At 39.1% G+C, this 15432-nt stretch overlaps 1 long non-coding RNA gene across 3 annotated transcripts in view; it reads left to right on the forward strand.

Moving 5' to 3' along the window:
• The window catches only part of LOC112985498 (uncharacterized), a 113462-nt gene that overhangs the window by 79060 nt on the left and 18970 nt on the right, over window positions 1-15432 (forward strand). For all 3 annotated transcript variants that reach the window (XR_010388722.1, XR_010388728.1, XR_003259763.2), the window contains exons 3-4: window positions 13331-13394; window positions 14277-14409. This is a non-coding gene — a long non-coding RNA (uncharacterized LOC112985498). The remainder of the gene's footprint in view (window positions 1-13330; window positions 13395-14276; window positions 14410-15432) is intronic.

A 15432-nucleotide genomic window follows, 5' to 3' on the forward strand; every position in this document is an offset into this window, starting at 1 on the left:
AAAGATAATCCTATAGCTGACTGATCTGTATGTTTACTGTAAATTTTTTAAACTTTAAAAATTAAGACATTGAAAAAATTATGATTATTCTGTTTAACTCAGGAATATTCTGCATTTAAGACATTTCTGCTGGGAATTCTACCAAGAACTTTCAAAGATTTGGCCCCTATGTAGTATCAGTAAACTCTGGACCTGTGTTGTCATGCTGTCTGTAGCAGTTTGACTGAACCTTTTCCTTATTTATATTGTCTTTTGTACTGGAATGATGTTTTCCATTGTTCATTTCTCCTTACAGGGAGAAATGAACCTCCCAGTCTATTTGCATCCACTAGCAATAAAACTACATTTTAATGAGAAAATGAATATTTGGACTTTACACTTTAGCCAGCAGTATATCATTTCTGACAGCTGCGCTTTTTATTCACTATTACTCTGTCTGAGACAGCTTCAGTGACAGCAGCCAGAATCCTCCTCTCTGTGCAGCTTTTCCAAAAAAGGCAAAATGGAATAGATGTCTCTATAGATGTCATGGTGTTATTTAGAGTCTTTTCTTTTTCATAGGATCATGCCAACAAACAAAAGAAAAAATCTCACTCCCACCTTTATCCTTTATGAGCCCAAACACTTTTTCAGGAATATCAGCTATTTCTCCCTAGCTATTTCTTCAAAATCACATTGCTTCTTTCTCCTTTTTAATTTATCCACTTTAGCTTATTTTATCATGCAGTACAAAAAAATTTATCTCTACATTAGAATTTTTAAAAACAAGTGTTATTCAACTGTTCTACAAGGTTTTAAAACTAATGGTCCAATTCACAGGTAGTAAAAGAACAGTGATTCATATCTTTCTTTGTAAGCAACATCACCCAAAGGGCATTATGCAGCTCTGGTTTTGATAGGGTTTTTCTTTTTTTCCTCAGGCATAATGACTCCAGAGAGACCAAACATAACAGAGATCAATTGGGTGCTTTCTTTTCCATTCCAGTTTTGCACAGCAAAGGGATCTGTTGATTTTATTTGCCATTTATTTATGCTTTAAGCAAGCCTGTTTTAGAAAATACTGGTCAACCGAGTAGGCACTTCTGGCATTGGTGGCTCAACGTAAATGTGTTGTTTCCCTTGTTTGAGATTATGAGTCAAGGTCATCTGTGAAATAAGCAGCTATATCGAGAGTTTTATCCTGTTCTCCTTACAGCTAGTGAAAATTTTGTTGCTGGGAGCTGGCTGTAATGGTATACAAATCAGGAGTTAACATGTCATTTGCTGACTTTTAGCCAAATCTAAAAGGTGCTGTAACATTGTGCAAGTCCAAAACTACAGTCTTGCAAATCCCCACTTACTTGCACCTGCTTTTGTGTTTGCCTAAAGTGCTGAAACATTTTTCCAAGTGAATACAGCTGGATCTCTTAGCATCCGAAGAACGACCACAGTCTGCATAGGACCGAACACATCAGTCCAGCTAATCAAATCAGAGCAGGACGTGTGAAGCCTGTGTTCAGCTCCTCCATCCAGCAGATGTTCTTGGAGCAGACCGAAGGGGTGTGGGCAAGCTTCCTTGCCAAAAGCCAGCTGCAGTTCTCCTTTCCTTTAAGACGTAGCCAAAGGAGAGGGTGGTGATGACTTCTTTCCATATGATGGTCGTATTGTTAAAGTACCTTCCCAGCAAGTGGATGTCCCAGGTTTATGCCCTTTTGTCTGGGCAGGAGATTTAAGCCTCTTTTCCCAATATTTCAGGTGAGTGCCATGATCAGTGAGCTGGGAAAGCAACTAAGTTAGTAGTCAGACTTTGGAAGGGGAGGACCTTTGTCTGATACCTTTTCCCAGGACTGTGACACGAATGAGATGGTGGTTGGATAACATGAACACCATTCCTCTTCCCCTGTTTGAAAACAAAATGAGTGAATCTGGCTCAGTTTTTCTAGAGAGAGATTTTAGGCTCCTGTTCTCGGCAAGCTTCTTCAGGCTGGGTCTGCAATTGGACTGAAGCCAGAGAACCAGGAGCAAGGCATCCCTGCCCAAGGAGCAGCTGTGTTTTAGACCACCATCTTGTAACCCACAGCGCAAACCTCAGCAGGATTTCCCGTGGGGTAGCGAAAGGCAGCTTCCTGCTCTGGAACTCATGGAGTCTGTTCTGGGTCGCATTCCAAGAGGCCCATCAAGCATATAGAGAGCCTACGTATGTAAGGTGGGGTCCTAAATTCTCCACTGATGCCAGGCCAGTAAAAACTAGGTGTCACACTGATTAATAATGTGCATAGACAGCAGGGTGAAAGGGTGTCTGTAGCTCCTTCCCCTACTAGTGCCACTACTTTGGTGTATGCTCACATGTAGCTGGGGAGCCCCTTTTACCATAAGAGCAGGCACATCCTGCCCAGCTAAACCCTAAAAACCAAGAAGTCCTGACTGATTCTGGTCCTTTTCCTATAGCCCAAAATATGCATGGATTTGATAAGCCTTTTGTTTGGCTAAAGTTTTGCACATTAGTAGCGCAGCTCTCATTACCACATATTGGTCACAATATGCTCTTTACAGCTGCAGATATCTCTAGCATAAGTAGTCTGTAATTACCTTTATTCTCCATGGCGAATGTGTGAAAGTGGTGACACATACGTTATTAGTATGCAATTGGAGAAAAAGTTTGAAACCACTGTGCTGCTGATTTTTCACCTTACTCCTCAAGAGTATTCATCTAGTTCATAGCAGTCACAAAAGAGGACAGTGATGAGCATTTTACCAATTATTTTAAAAAGCATCAACAAACAACTTACTGTTCATTAGCTGAGAAATGAAGGTTTATGTTTCAAGAGTGGTACAGTTCATTTTAGATACTATGACCCAGATTTCTGTTTCTGTATAGAATTGCTTGTAGTGAGTAATGCACATTCTATTTATGGGATCATTATTAAAGTGGAGCTTACGTGCTTTAAATCCCTTTGCACTAGATTCACAAGGAAGACTCAGGAAATCTGTCACTCAGTCAGATTACCAAGCTTGGGTTAAGGTTCACGACAGTGAAAGTCTGGAGTAGCTTTCCAAAAGGAATAACTGTTTGTAAGATGCAGACAGAGCTGGCTAGGAAATGGAAACTCATGACATAGTTGCTTGTGACAGCATGTGCATAGTCCAAATGGTTTTTTCAATCATATTTGTAAATTTTCTGTCTTCTTCCTACTTAAGATCAATTAAGTGATTCATCTGACCTACTTTGAACTTCTGCTTTCGGGTGAAATGAATGATACCCTTAAGTGCCTCTTTTCCGCTTTTGATCTACCCAGCTGGCTCATTGTGGACTGTAGGTTTTCAACATCTGTTGTTAGTTTATATACGACCCACCCCAGGGTCTGAATAGGAACTGGGAAGATCATTACTAAGTATTGTGGTAGTGCTGGAGTGTGGTGTCCCTGATTTGTCGAAGCTGTCAGTAGACAGTTGTGCCAGGGAATGTCCAAGTGATCAATTCAGTGTGTGCAACTTTCTACCTTCTTCTAAGTAATGTAATTGCTGTAGCAGCTGGCACTGCAGAGAACAAGGGCAGTCTTCTGGAAGTGCTCAGAAGCCTACCTCTCTTGGAAGTTAGATGCTTAATTTCTCTGGAAAATTCAGTGAGAAAAAAGAATTGTTTAAATCTAACTAGAAGTGTTATTTTCAGATGTGACTTAGACATATTGAAAGTCTGCTGCTTCAATTTTGAAGGTAGAACCAAACAAAATGAAACAGACAGGTGACATAGATTTATCAGACTTATTTTGTGGAGCAGAATCTGTAAAGAAATGGAACTAACGTGAAATGTGCTAGTCCTTGCTTGGTTTTGCTTCGTTTTCTTTCTTCCACCCCAGTTTCTCTTGTTTGTTTGAAAGTTCTCTGAGGCAGGGGCTGAGTTTCCAGCTGTTCATGTGGTACGACATTGACATTATGGAGCTCCAATCTCGATTTAAGTCCATGTGCTGAATCATCATGTATTCAAGTAAAGGTCATACATAAAATACCAGTATCTGAATGACATATTTGCTATGCTAGCTTTGTCTGTCACTTCAAATCCACCCTCACTTTCAGTCTTGCTACTCAATGTCACCTTTAGGGCTAAGGGCATTTTTCCTGCAGCTATGCAGCGATTTCACTGCATCGACACACTTTGGATACAAAGCAGTGCAAGAAGCAGATTCAGAACATATCCCTTAGAAGACGATAGTGTATAAATCGATATCCTTTTGGAACCTTTTTCAAGGATACTTCCACATCCATGAAGGAATTAATTAAAATGAATAACAAGGGGCCTCTAACTCTATCAAGAAGAATAGGGTCAACCTTAAGTATCTTGTTCTCCAGCTGAAATTTGATTGCCCTGACTTATACAAAGGCATAAGCAAAAGGATTTTAATTTTTATTACTGTTGTGGTTGCTATTATTCATGAAAGTGTTAGGGCTGTCACTTCAAGTAAAAATGCTGCTAAATACACTAACTGCAGGCAGAAATTTTGTTAACATAATAGACATGCACACTTAGAGGCAGCCAATTTTTTTGCCAACGTTAAATCCCTAGACACTTTTATAAGGATGACCAATAATAATAGAATTAATAATAATGATAATAATAGCAACACTTCTCTGTCATAAAATCTATTTCATCAACACAGAGCAGTTTGCAGAAATGTGCATTGTAAGACTTTTTTTTTGAAAGCTAGGAAGTTTTGCACTGAAACACCTAAGGAAACACAAATGTGTGACAGAATAGATTGAAAATAAGCACTCTGCTACAATTCAGCTCCTTCATCATTGTCAAATATGTATTAAGACTGATAAAATATTTGTTTCAGCATTCTTTTCTCTGATTGACCAGGCTTTTTGTAACATGCGCAGGCAGAACTGATTTGCGTAACGGCATTCTTACCCTGACACATTAAGTCTTCAGAGGTGTAAGGTGGGGTATCTTTGGCCTACTTTAAAGGGAGCTGGATATCTAATTCAGTTTAGTTTCAATAGAGATCCAAGGATTAAAAGTAGGAGAAATGAGACACAATTCTGCACTGGAAAAAACCCAATACCTAATGTACAAATATATTCCAATACACTCTCAAACTGCTAACAGTTATTGGAATTCTGATGTGAAATATCTTTATATAGTATTCTGTCTAATAGCAGCTTCAGAAAAGGGCACAAAAATGAGCCCAGAGTTTTGTCTTTGCCTCTGGACGCAATGATGTTCCTGCATTCTAATGTGTATTTTAAAAATACAGAGAAAGAGACCAAGGCAGAACTAAAAGCAAGGTCTATGAACATGGTTAGAACAACACTCAAAGGTCAGCTCACTTCAGTTTGGAGCAGCTGAAATCCAGATAAACCATTCTCAAATTGTACATTTTTTCAGGAAACGATAGCAAAAGGCTGAAGAAGAATGTGGCAGTTTCAGCTAGGTCTGCAGGCTGAAGCCTCGGCTGCCTGGCAGAGGCCACATGTGCAGCTGACAGTAGGGTCCAATTCAGCTTTTGCTGCTGGAGTAACCCCAAAATTAGCTTTTTCATTTGGGATTTTTTTCTCTTGAAAAAATTATAATCACAGTAAAGATAAAATAGAGTGTTTGTGTGCATTTGTGTGTTCGCGTGAGTGCATGCAACTTGTAGGACCTTTAGAAAGATTAGATTCAGAATAAATAAATTTTGCCCTTTTAAAATTTCACACTTAATTTAAAGCCATAAATTTTCATGTAAAACACTTTGTTCAGTATGTGAACTGTAAACAGTTTATGTAATAATGGGTCTTCTAAAGGCAAAACACTGTTTCTGAGTAGACTGGCATGATGATTGTGTGATACATATATATACACAGAGTGGTTAACAAAATAAGCTCACTTCGTTATCAAAATATTATCAAGCATTATCTTCTGCAAAAAGCAATCCTTCTCTTTGCTTGTTCTTCATGTAATGAATTAATACCAAAGTAGTAGTAGATACATCAAAAAACACCCACAGGTATATTCTGCAACTCAAGAGTATGTTAAATGCATTGTTTTGTATTTTTGAAAAGGAATGATTTTACACTGGTAAATATAGTTCATGCTAAAAAGATGTTTTCTAAAATATTGCCTCATGAATGAAAAAATGAGGACACATAATAACTGTAGCTAAATAATTAAATTTATTGCATAAACTTACAAAAGCCAGAAAAGTCATAGATAAAACAGGACATGCTTTTAACTGCAGAATTTCCTGACTTGTTGGTTTCTATCTAATCCTTAATTCTATCTAACTGCTGTTTCAGCCTGTGAATTGAATTTTCTTTTAATTTGAGCAGATCATATATTCATTTGCAGACTCTCTATCTTCATCAATCAATGCATTATGCCAGGCAGCTTCATCTCCTCCTGAAAGATAACCCTGGATTATGTCATGGCTCAATTCCATATTGCCCCTACAGAGGTAATGAATTTGCACATGTAAGAGGATCATTTACCAATGGGAGTGGGCTGCTGCTTTGAGCATATCATTTCCATCTGCCACGGGATGATTCCATTTGCAAAAATCGATCTTCTGGAGGAGGATTTCTGAGCTCCTGTAAGCCTGCTGTCGGCACAGTGTAGCAAAGTGTATTGTCTGGCAGGGAAGAAAGAAAGAAGGGATCCCATTGCAGCTGCCTCCAGAAAGTCAAGGTCGCAAGGATGGGTTTGCTACTCTTCACACCAAAGCTGGAGAGAGGAGCGAAGATGGGGTGAACAGGACCTTCCTCCCCATATCGAGGGGTTGTGGCTCAGCCACACTGAGTGGAGGACTGCACCCGCATGTCGGTGGTGCATGGTGTAAGCACTTGCAGAGTTAGGGGCGCTTCTGAAAGGGCCCAGCCCCAACTAGGAAAAACTCAGATGTTGAAACAAGCTCAGCTGTGAATCAACCTCTTTTAAACAGCTTTAGGATTCAATTTAATGGCTGCCAAAAAAGGATTGAGCCAGTATCCCATTTGTGTGTACTTCATCAGCTGTAAACGTTAGCATCATATTTGTTCCAATGAGAAATGATGCACTTGAAGTAACTTTACTTGTGTGGAGTGGAGTTTGGCAGTATGTGGATGCCTGAGTAAGTGCTCCATGGGGCCTCCCAGGGTGGACCAGCCACAGCTGCACACCAGTTTGATCACTGGAAACCTGTGATTGCCACAGGCATCAAGGACCAAGGTAATGTAGACCTTGCGTATTACATCCGTTCTCATATGCCAATAAGAACAACTGTGAAAAAGGAATGAGAGCAATGTCTGGTTGTCTTATGGGCGATGTGTAAATGAGAGGTTTGTAAAAGTGGATACTTGTCATCGAATGGCACCTACTGAGACAAAGTTGCATCCCCTCCTATCCCAGCGCTGTCCTTCTCAGCCAGGGGAGGCACGTGGCAGCGCTGAGTTTGCAATAGCTGGCTAGTGCCTCTCTGAGTGGCCTGGGAGCTGTTTGGGAGAGCTTCCACGAAGGGGTTGCCAGAGCGGCTGTGTACGTGTATAGCTAATCCCTCAATGTTGTAGGTTAAGTACAGTCTAAAGTAACTCACTGAGACCTGCCATTTCTATATATTCTCAGGATTGTAGAGAGAACAAAGACTCACTCAGCTTATTTGAAATCCTGAACTTTATTTTCTATAGAATTAGACTTCCATCGACCTATAGTCTGCCCCTTAGGTGTAGCCTGCCATTGCATTGATACTTCCTCTGGCTCCGCCACTTGCATGGCTTGTAATAGGATATTCAGGGTCAGACATGATCCTTATCTTGGTGACATATACACATTCTTGCAATCTGAGGAGGACAAGGCATTTCTATTTAATGCAAATTACTGATTACGGGCAAAAAAATTGATCTGGATGTTTTGTTATTCATTTGGGGGGGGGGGGGAGTATATTTTTCCCAAGGTCCACCTTTGCTGTTATATTTTGGTATGTTATCTCACTGGTTAGTGTACAGTATGTCATAGTGTGATCATATCAGCTGCCATAAAGGATAAGATAATATGACAAAATGTGTCTTGAGGCAGCTTGACAGGATGAAACTTGCAAAAATAAACATGATTAGTGGCCAACACCCAGTAGTCGTAATGACTTTGGGTCTGCCTCCCTTAATCTCTGACCAGCAATAGTTTTCTGATTAGGGATTGGCTGCCACAGGCCGAACATGGTACAGCTATTAAGCGTTTATGTGACATATTTAAGGTCTTACAGAGATATTGCATGTATTCTATGCAGTTTTAAACAGGTTTTTGTGATTATTTTTTCTGGTTCTTGTGGGTAGGCAAAAATATGAATTCAGTGGGACAGCTTTTTCTTTTTGAAATGTGTGAATCAATCACTGAATTCTTTGAAATCACATTATTCTAAAAGTATTCATAAATCTTGATACAATTTATTTTTCTAAAGATCTATATTTTATGACAGACAGTTTAAATTTGCACCTGAGACTGTAATAGTTTCCATCAAATGAGAATGGATAACAAATAGAATGGATGGACTCTCATTAAGCATAAAATTACTCGACAAGAACCATTCTGAATCAATTAATCATAATGTAACAGAACTCTAATATTCTGGCATTCTCAAAATCAAAAGTAACTATTTGCATCATTTTTCATTGTAACAAATGTGATTACTATTGTTTACAGCTGATGAAATAGGTAATTTTAGTCACCCAAATTAAAAACTGGCTCTTTTTTTTTTTCCTGGGAGTCACTACATTGAATTCTAACGTTGTCGAAAGGAAGTTGTCTCACAACAATGGCTTTCTATCCTACAGCCTCCTCCCTATACACTTTTTAAGAGCATGCGCAAAAAGAAATAGAAGTTCCAATTTACATGGCATAACATGGTACTGTGAGAAGTAGTTTAAAATAAGTTTTGGATCGAGTTCCATTTCAGGGAAATATCATCATCCTTTCTGTTTATCATACACTGTGTCTATATTATAAATGGAATTTTTATTTGCATTATATATTATTTTGTTGTCAGTATGCTTTCGATTAGTTTCCAAGTTGTTTAATTTAGCATTTGAATCAAGACAATCCAAATTTTTGACCCCTGGATGTACCAACTAACATGACTGCACATTATTCAAGGACGAACAGGTATGTTCCCCATGAAACACCAGCTATGGGATTGGATGGGACTGCCTTGATATCAATGAAAGGGCATATGTTTTACTTACGCTGATTCTCCCAGCAAGGAGTGCTGATATTATTATTAGGGTAGGCTGAAAGATGATGATTCCTGTTTATTGTCCCATGGCAGAAAATTTCTCCAGAGCTTGTTTTGAAGAGAATTTTCTTCATATTGTTGCATACTCCAATTAAACTAGAATTTTGAAAGAAAAAATATAAAGAAGAGGAAAGGGTATAAAGCAGAGAAAGGCTTAAAGAAAGAGTACACTAAAGCTAGCAATTCATTTCAAATTATATTTAAAAAATCTGGTTTTGACCAGTCCAACTTATGGCACTTACTGTAATAAATCAAAGGTAGTGAACATCACAAACCGACCCCTCATGCCTGACACATGCATTGCTGAGGCAGCTTAAGGTAACACCAAATGCAGATCTGAATTCTCTGACCAAAACATGAGTCTAGTACATTAAACACTTAAAGTGTCTCTAAGTTTGGAGAACTTTGGATTGTGAGGCAGTTTTAATACAAATTTCCTAAGTGAATCTCTCTGTGCGAGCTACAGTGCTCTGTCTCAACAAATAAGCCAGGCTAGCCCTTTTTATAGCTACAAGTTTTGTTTTAGAGAAATGTATAGGGATACCATACCAGTTACATTACTCAGTGTTTGTCTGTATACTGTTTGCATGTATACTTCAGGAAATGTGACAGAAACATTATTTACTTATCTAAAGCAATCAGCAAAGACTATTCTTTTTTTTTGTATGACTCATTCAATAATTCAGTTTCCATATTTAAATCAAATTAATTGTCTGTCTCTTGCTAACTCTGTTGAGTTCTTCTATTATGATGTAAGCTGTTTGTTTTTATTTGTTCCCAAAATCTAATACTGCCTTTACCTTGTATTGTCTGTGTGTATGCATTACGCTAATATTTGGTGCCTTTCACTACCTCCACAGTTTATTATAAGAGGGGATCTCTTACATCACAGTCAATTTCACTGATTATATGCAATTTACAGAATATGCACTTTATCCAGACTGGATTAGGCTGGGTTACGGCTTCTCTTTGCCTCTGCTGGCTGCTTTAAGAGAAACCATACCAACTCTTGACAAGCCAAAGTACAGACTTCAACCTAACAAGACACCAGGATGCTTTTGTGCCCCCCATGATACTGGTCTTTGGAGAAATACTCTAGTACTTTTGGAACTGGCCAAAGGAGCAAAAACATATAAAACTAAGGGCCTCTAAGCTTGAGAAAGTATGGTAAAGAAATGCTGAGGGGCACAGTAAGTTCAAATTAAGGCAGGTACTTAAAATGCTCTTTCATCAGCACAAAGTTCTTGATTTAGAAGGCCTTGAGGTGGATGGTTAATTACTTGCTGAATCAGGGTCAGAATGCTTATGCAGGAACTTTTGGTAATTTGGTGGAGCAAAAGTTCAGGGGAGATATGTCGCTAGCTTTGAAATGTGTGAAACTTTCACAAACTGAATAAGGTAATTCCTGCTTCAGTGGGAGGTACCATATTTCCATGCCTAGCGCCCACAGGTTGTCAGTGTTTTTTTAAAAACAGTCACACGCTTCTCCTCCGCCTTTAATTCTTCCAAAGTAGGACTGTTTGTGGGAGGGTAGTATAGGCAGCTTACCTGCAGGGCAGGCAGGTGCAGATTTACAAAGCAGAGAGCAATTGGCTGCCATTCATCATTCCCTTGCTGCAGCTCTCTCCAGACATATGTTTGGAGGGAAGGGGGAGCTAGGGGATTAAGAAACCTTTCCATACACATCACTGTAGACCCCAAGATCTAAGAGGCTCATCTCAAGTGTCCAGTGACTGCACTGAAGAGAGCAGCTTGCCCACTCCTGAGACATCCTTTGCACAAGCACAAGGCCACAGGAGAGGCTTTAATTCCCACAGTGGCCATCACAGAGCTGGCAGGAACCAAGCAAGGGAGAGGGAGATGTTCTCATGCCAGGGAATCGGTGCTTATCCACTGTGCAAAGAGGTCTGTTCCCGCATGGGTAAACCTATCACCCTGATGGACCATGGCAGGTTACCTGAGAGCTTGCTGTCAAGGAATAGTCATTTTAAAGGAGTGCAGGTTTCCTGAGAGAACAGCTATATGCATCAGAGTACAGCACTTCTCTGTGGATAAGAATTGTTTTCTCTTTCTTAGTAAATGAGTATATGTGTGAAAGTTGCTAGGCTGAAAACCCCAGTACACACAAGTCTCCTCACTCCCATCACCAGTGCTGCCTCACATCAGTGGACACCATCTTGATCAGGAAGGAGGAGCAAAGGAAGGAACGGGTGACCGGCTTAGGTGCAACTCTGGGACTGCTTAGTTCAGTTGGAGTTTTGTCATGGAGTCCAAGGGGATTTCATCCCTGGGCAGGTTGGTTAGGTCATGCTCACCGCTCAGCTGATAACTCAGGCTCCAATGGGGTCTTATTAGCGGAAGATTTAATTTCACCCCGATTAAAAGAGAGCAGATGAAGAGGATGCTGAAAATCCTACAGGCATGTATCAGCTCTTGGACAAACATTCTCTTTAATCTACTATGGTGTACAACATATGCACTGAATTTAAACTCTCCTGACATTTTCTTCTGAAGTGCTCTTTACCAGAATCTTCCAGGCTGCTCTTTTTCATACTGATGTTGTCCCGAGTGAAGAAAGAAAACAACGTTGCTGCTGCTATTCATTAGAATCTATATTTATTTGTCTACATAATCCTACCAGTTTGATTTTCCTTTTTAAATTTCATACAAGAAATCCGGTAGATATGCTCTTAGTAATGACCAACTAGATTTTCAGGAATGTAAGTCAGAAGTGTTAGTCATAAAAACGACTCTTTTGCCAGAATTATTTAATACTGTGCATGTGTTACTATACTGAGTCATATACAAATTTAATTAAAAGAGATATTATCTTCCTCTTGCTGAAGATATCACTCAGAAATGAGAATGACGATATTTGTATTTTGTGAATAACTGTTCAAAGAATTAATTCATGTCAAATGTTGGCTATCCTGGGGTTGCCTGCAAGGAGCTGAACTCTAATTCAGGATAGCATCCATGTGTGTTTATGCATTTCTCATTCCCTAATACAGCCACTGCCGCAAGAAAATTGCTGAAGTACATTTGAGCTAAGGTACATCTGACAGCTTCCAAGGGATATATGGTATGTACTAGGAACTAGTACATATGTACATGGTATGTACTAGGAACTAGGAACACTTTATTAGACATAGGGCTGTTCTTTAAAAAATGAAACAACTGACTATGTACAGAGAGCGGTGGACAGCTACAATTTATAGAAGCTACCAGCCAAATAGCAGGATGTTCTCGTATAACATTAACATTGACATAAACTCGAGGATTTTAAAGATTTCTATCAAACAAATATTTTAAGATATTTTGCTGAAAGTGGCCTCACAGATTAAAAAATACATAAACAATAAACATATAAATTCAGAGCAATGGCATAGAGAAATATTTTCTGATAGAAGACTAATGAGAGAAAAACAGATTGTAAATATGCTTTTGAAAGAATTCCCTTTGACTTTTTATGCGTATCGTCACAGTGACTTATAAAAAGCATGAGTGAGAGGCAAATTTAGCACCCTTGTGTCTTCTTTATCAGATACAGGTAGCCTTCCTGCATGTCGTAATAAAATACTAGGAGCTGGACTTTCAACCTAGCAATTGAAAAGCCACAGGAAGTTGTGAAAACCATTCCTAATTTCTTCAATTTCAGTCATTTCTTTAGATTTTCATTTCTATTATCAGAAGAAACATAAGACTGAGGAACACTTCCAAGTAATAACTACTCACATAGTCTGTAACACCAGAAAAAGTAACGTTCACTGGCTCCACGCAGGAAATCTCACTCAGGCAGATGTTTGAGTACTATCTGGCAGAGCATCTTTTTTTTTTCCTTCTTCAACTTTTCCCTTTAACAGTGGACTTTTTTATTCCTGGCCTTCTTACTGAACTACCTTGCAGGTTTGTCACATAAGAGCAGTTTGGCCCAATGCAAGATGCCAGAATATTTTGGAGACTTACACCTGGGAGGAGAATAGAACTCACCTCTTGGCTTTATGCAAGCAAAAAAATTCACCTTCTTCTGAGCTTCTCGCACATCCTTTTGTGTATACAGTAGTGTTATTCCTTAATGGATGCTATCATTATGTTTCTCTTTTAATGTTTTCCAGGTGGGAAAAGAATGTGAACAAGGTTCTTCAGGAAGGTTTCTTCTCAGCTAGAAAAGGAGAACAGGTACACTAACATTATAAAACATTAGTGAGTTACCCACATGGTGCTTCCCAGAGGCAGGTCCTAAACAGCTGGCATCTGGGGACCTGAGGGAGACTTTCAGCCGGTCAGACTGGGGACCTGCTGTAGTATGATTTCCCAAATATTTGCAGGTTCAGTGAAGCTTTTCATTGCAGTCCTCCTTGTTTACTTGTCCAAAGCTAGCAAAACACATTTGCAGGGAAAAGTTGCTGCTGGTTGGAGCATGGAGGCCAGCAGGGTGGGTGGAGCGGCTGCCGCAGCTGTGCAAGGCATTGGGCTGGGCCAGGAGCAGCAGGGACCGAGGTCGCCCGGCATCACGCAGTGGGGAGCCGGGGGACAGGGCAGTACCGCTGTGGGCGTGCAGCCCACAGCAGGCTCTCCTTTCTGTGCTACGGGTCGATTCCGTAATTGTCTTCTCCCCCTCGCTCTCTTTTTTGTTTTTAAGTTAATACAGAGGGTGAAATTTTGGCTCAAAGTCAATAGGATTTTTACCATTGAATTCAACGTGGCAAGAATTTCATCCAAAGCCCTCATGCCTCACTGAGGACAATAACACAAAGAACACTATTTTGGAACAAAGAAAGGCACCATATTTGCAAGCTGCTTTGTTTATTGTGTTTGGGGGCTTCATGATGTAGTCACCCACCCCACTTCTTTGTTACATATTAGTCTGGCTTTTGAAAGTTTTATAAGCTACAATATAACAGTAATTAAAAGTTTGTATGCAGTTTCCAAAACTGGTTTTCATTCCTCGGGGAGTATTAATTCTGGTTTAATTTGTTTTTCATCTTCATTGTGCAACAAAATTCTGTTTTTAAAAGCAGGATCAAACTGATACTGAAATACGCATACATGTGTTGGCAGGCATTTCTTAAGGAGGACTGCAGCCCATGGGACTTGGACTTCAAACAACAAATGTGCAGAGCTCACATGAACTTGAAGCTGCCCTTTTATTTGTGACATCCATAAACATTTATGATGCTTGGTTTTCATCCCAGTAAGTCTATGTTGTTACTCTGTGTCTTTTAATAGTGTCTATTTATATTGTGAAATCATGAAAACTGTGTTGTCTTCCCATAAAGCCACAGGTCAAGGGTCTCCTACAGCAAATGCTAACACATGTGAATATCTTCGCTCTTCTGAATAATCAGACTGATTTTAACAGGGAAGTGTTTTTAGGGTCAAGCTCCCAATATTTTGACATACTTCCTGAAATGATTTGTAGATAGGAGTCATTGACTTTCATATGGCAATAAAATGCTGTGAACGCTAAAAAAAAATCCCGAAAGATATGTTTGGGTTATCAAATTTTAAGTACATTTTTACTTACTAGTTTTCTTTTCCTTGGAACAAGTAGTCTGGAGGAGCACTTACTCAGAGGTGTTCAAATGGAATTAGTCTTAACAATTTGTATAAGTCAGTGTGCATAATATTTCCCCCCCTTTAGCCTATGTATAACAACATTTGGACAACTCAGTTTATTCCTGTTGCTTCATCTTATGGGAAAGAATGATGGAATTAATTGCTATTACAATTGTGATGTATTACATTTTATAATTTATATTGTGTATAATTTATGTTTTGTAGGCAAATGTATAGAAGAGGACACTTTTTACCATAATAATTACAAGAATTCAGGCTTTCTATGATAAATATTTCCTATTTTTAAGACTACAGCTGACAGTAGTGCCTCTGCAGTGCCTGGGCTGTGAAAGTAATTAAAATAGAGACACAAAATTCCAAATATCCAAAGCATACATAAACTTGAAGGTATTCAGAAGAAGCAGCCTGCCTTAAAAAGAGAATTTCCTAGTTGTCTCTTGAGATGCTACAGTGATACTTACAGAGGTTTTTGTGACTATACTAATCCAGTTTTTCCTGTTGTTTGCACAGATTTCAGCTGTGTTAGAACGCAATTCTTGTAAAAACTTGTTTCAGAAACAATTTGGCTTTCTGCTTTGTATTGGAATATGTTCAAGGCCTTGCCATATTGCATTCTTAACCAAATTTGGGAAAAAAA

This window comes from Dromaius novaehollandiae, chromosome 1 (genome assembly GCF_036370855.1).
Source record: "Dromaius novaehollandiae isolate bDroNov1 chromosome 1, bDroNov1.hap1, whole genome shotgun sequence".
Lineage (NCBI taxonomy): Eukaryota > Metazoa > Chordata > Aves > Casuariiformes > Dromaiidae > Dromaius > Dromaius novaehollandiae.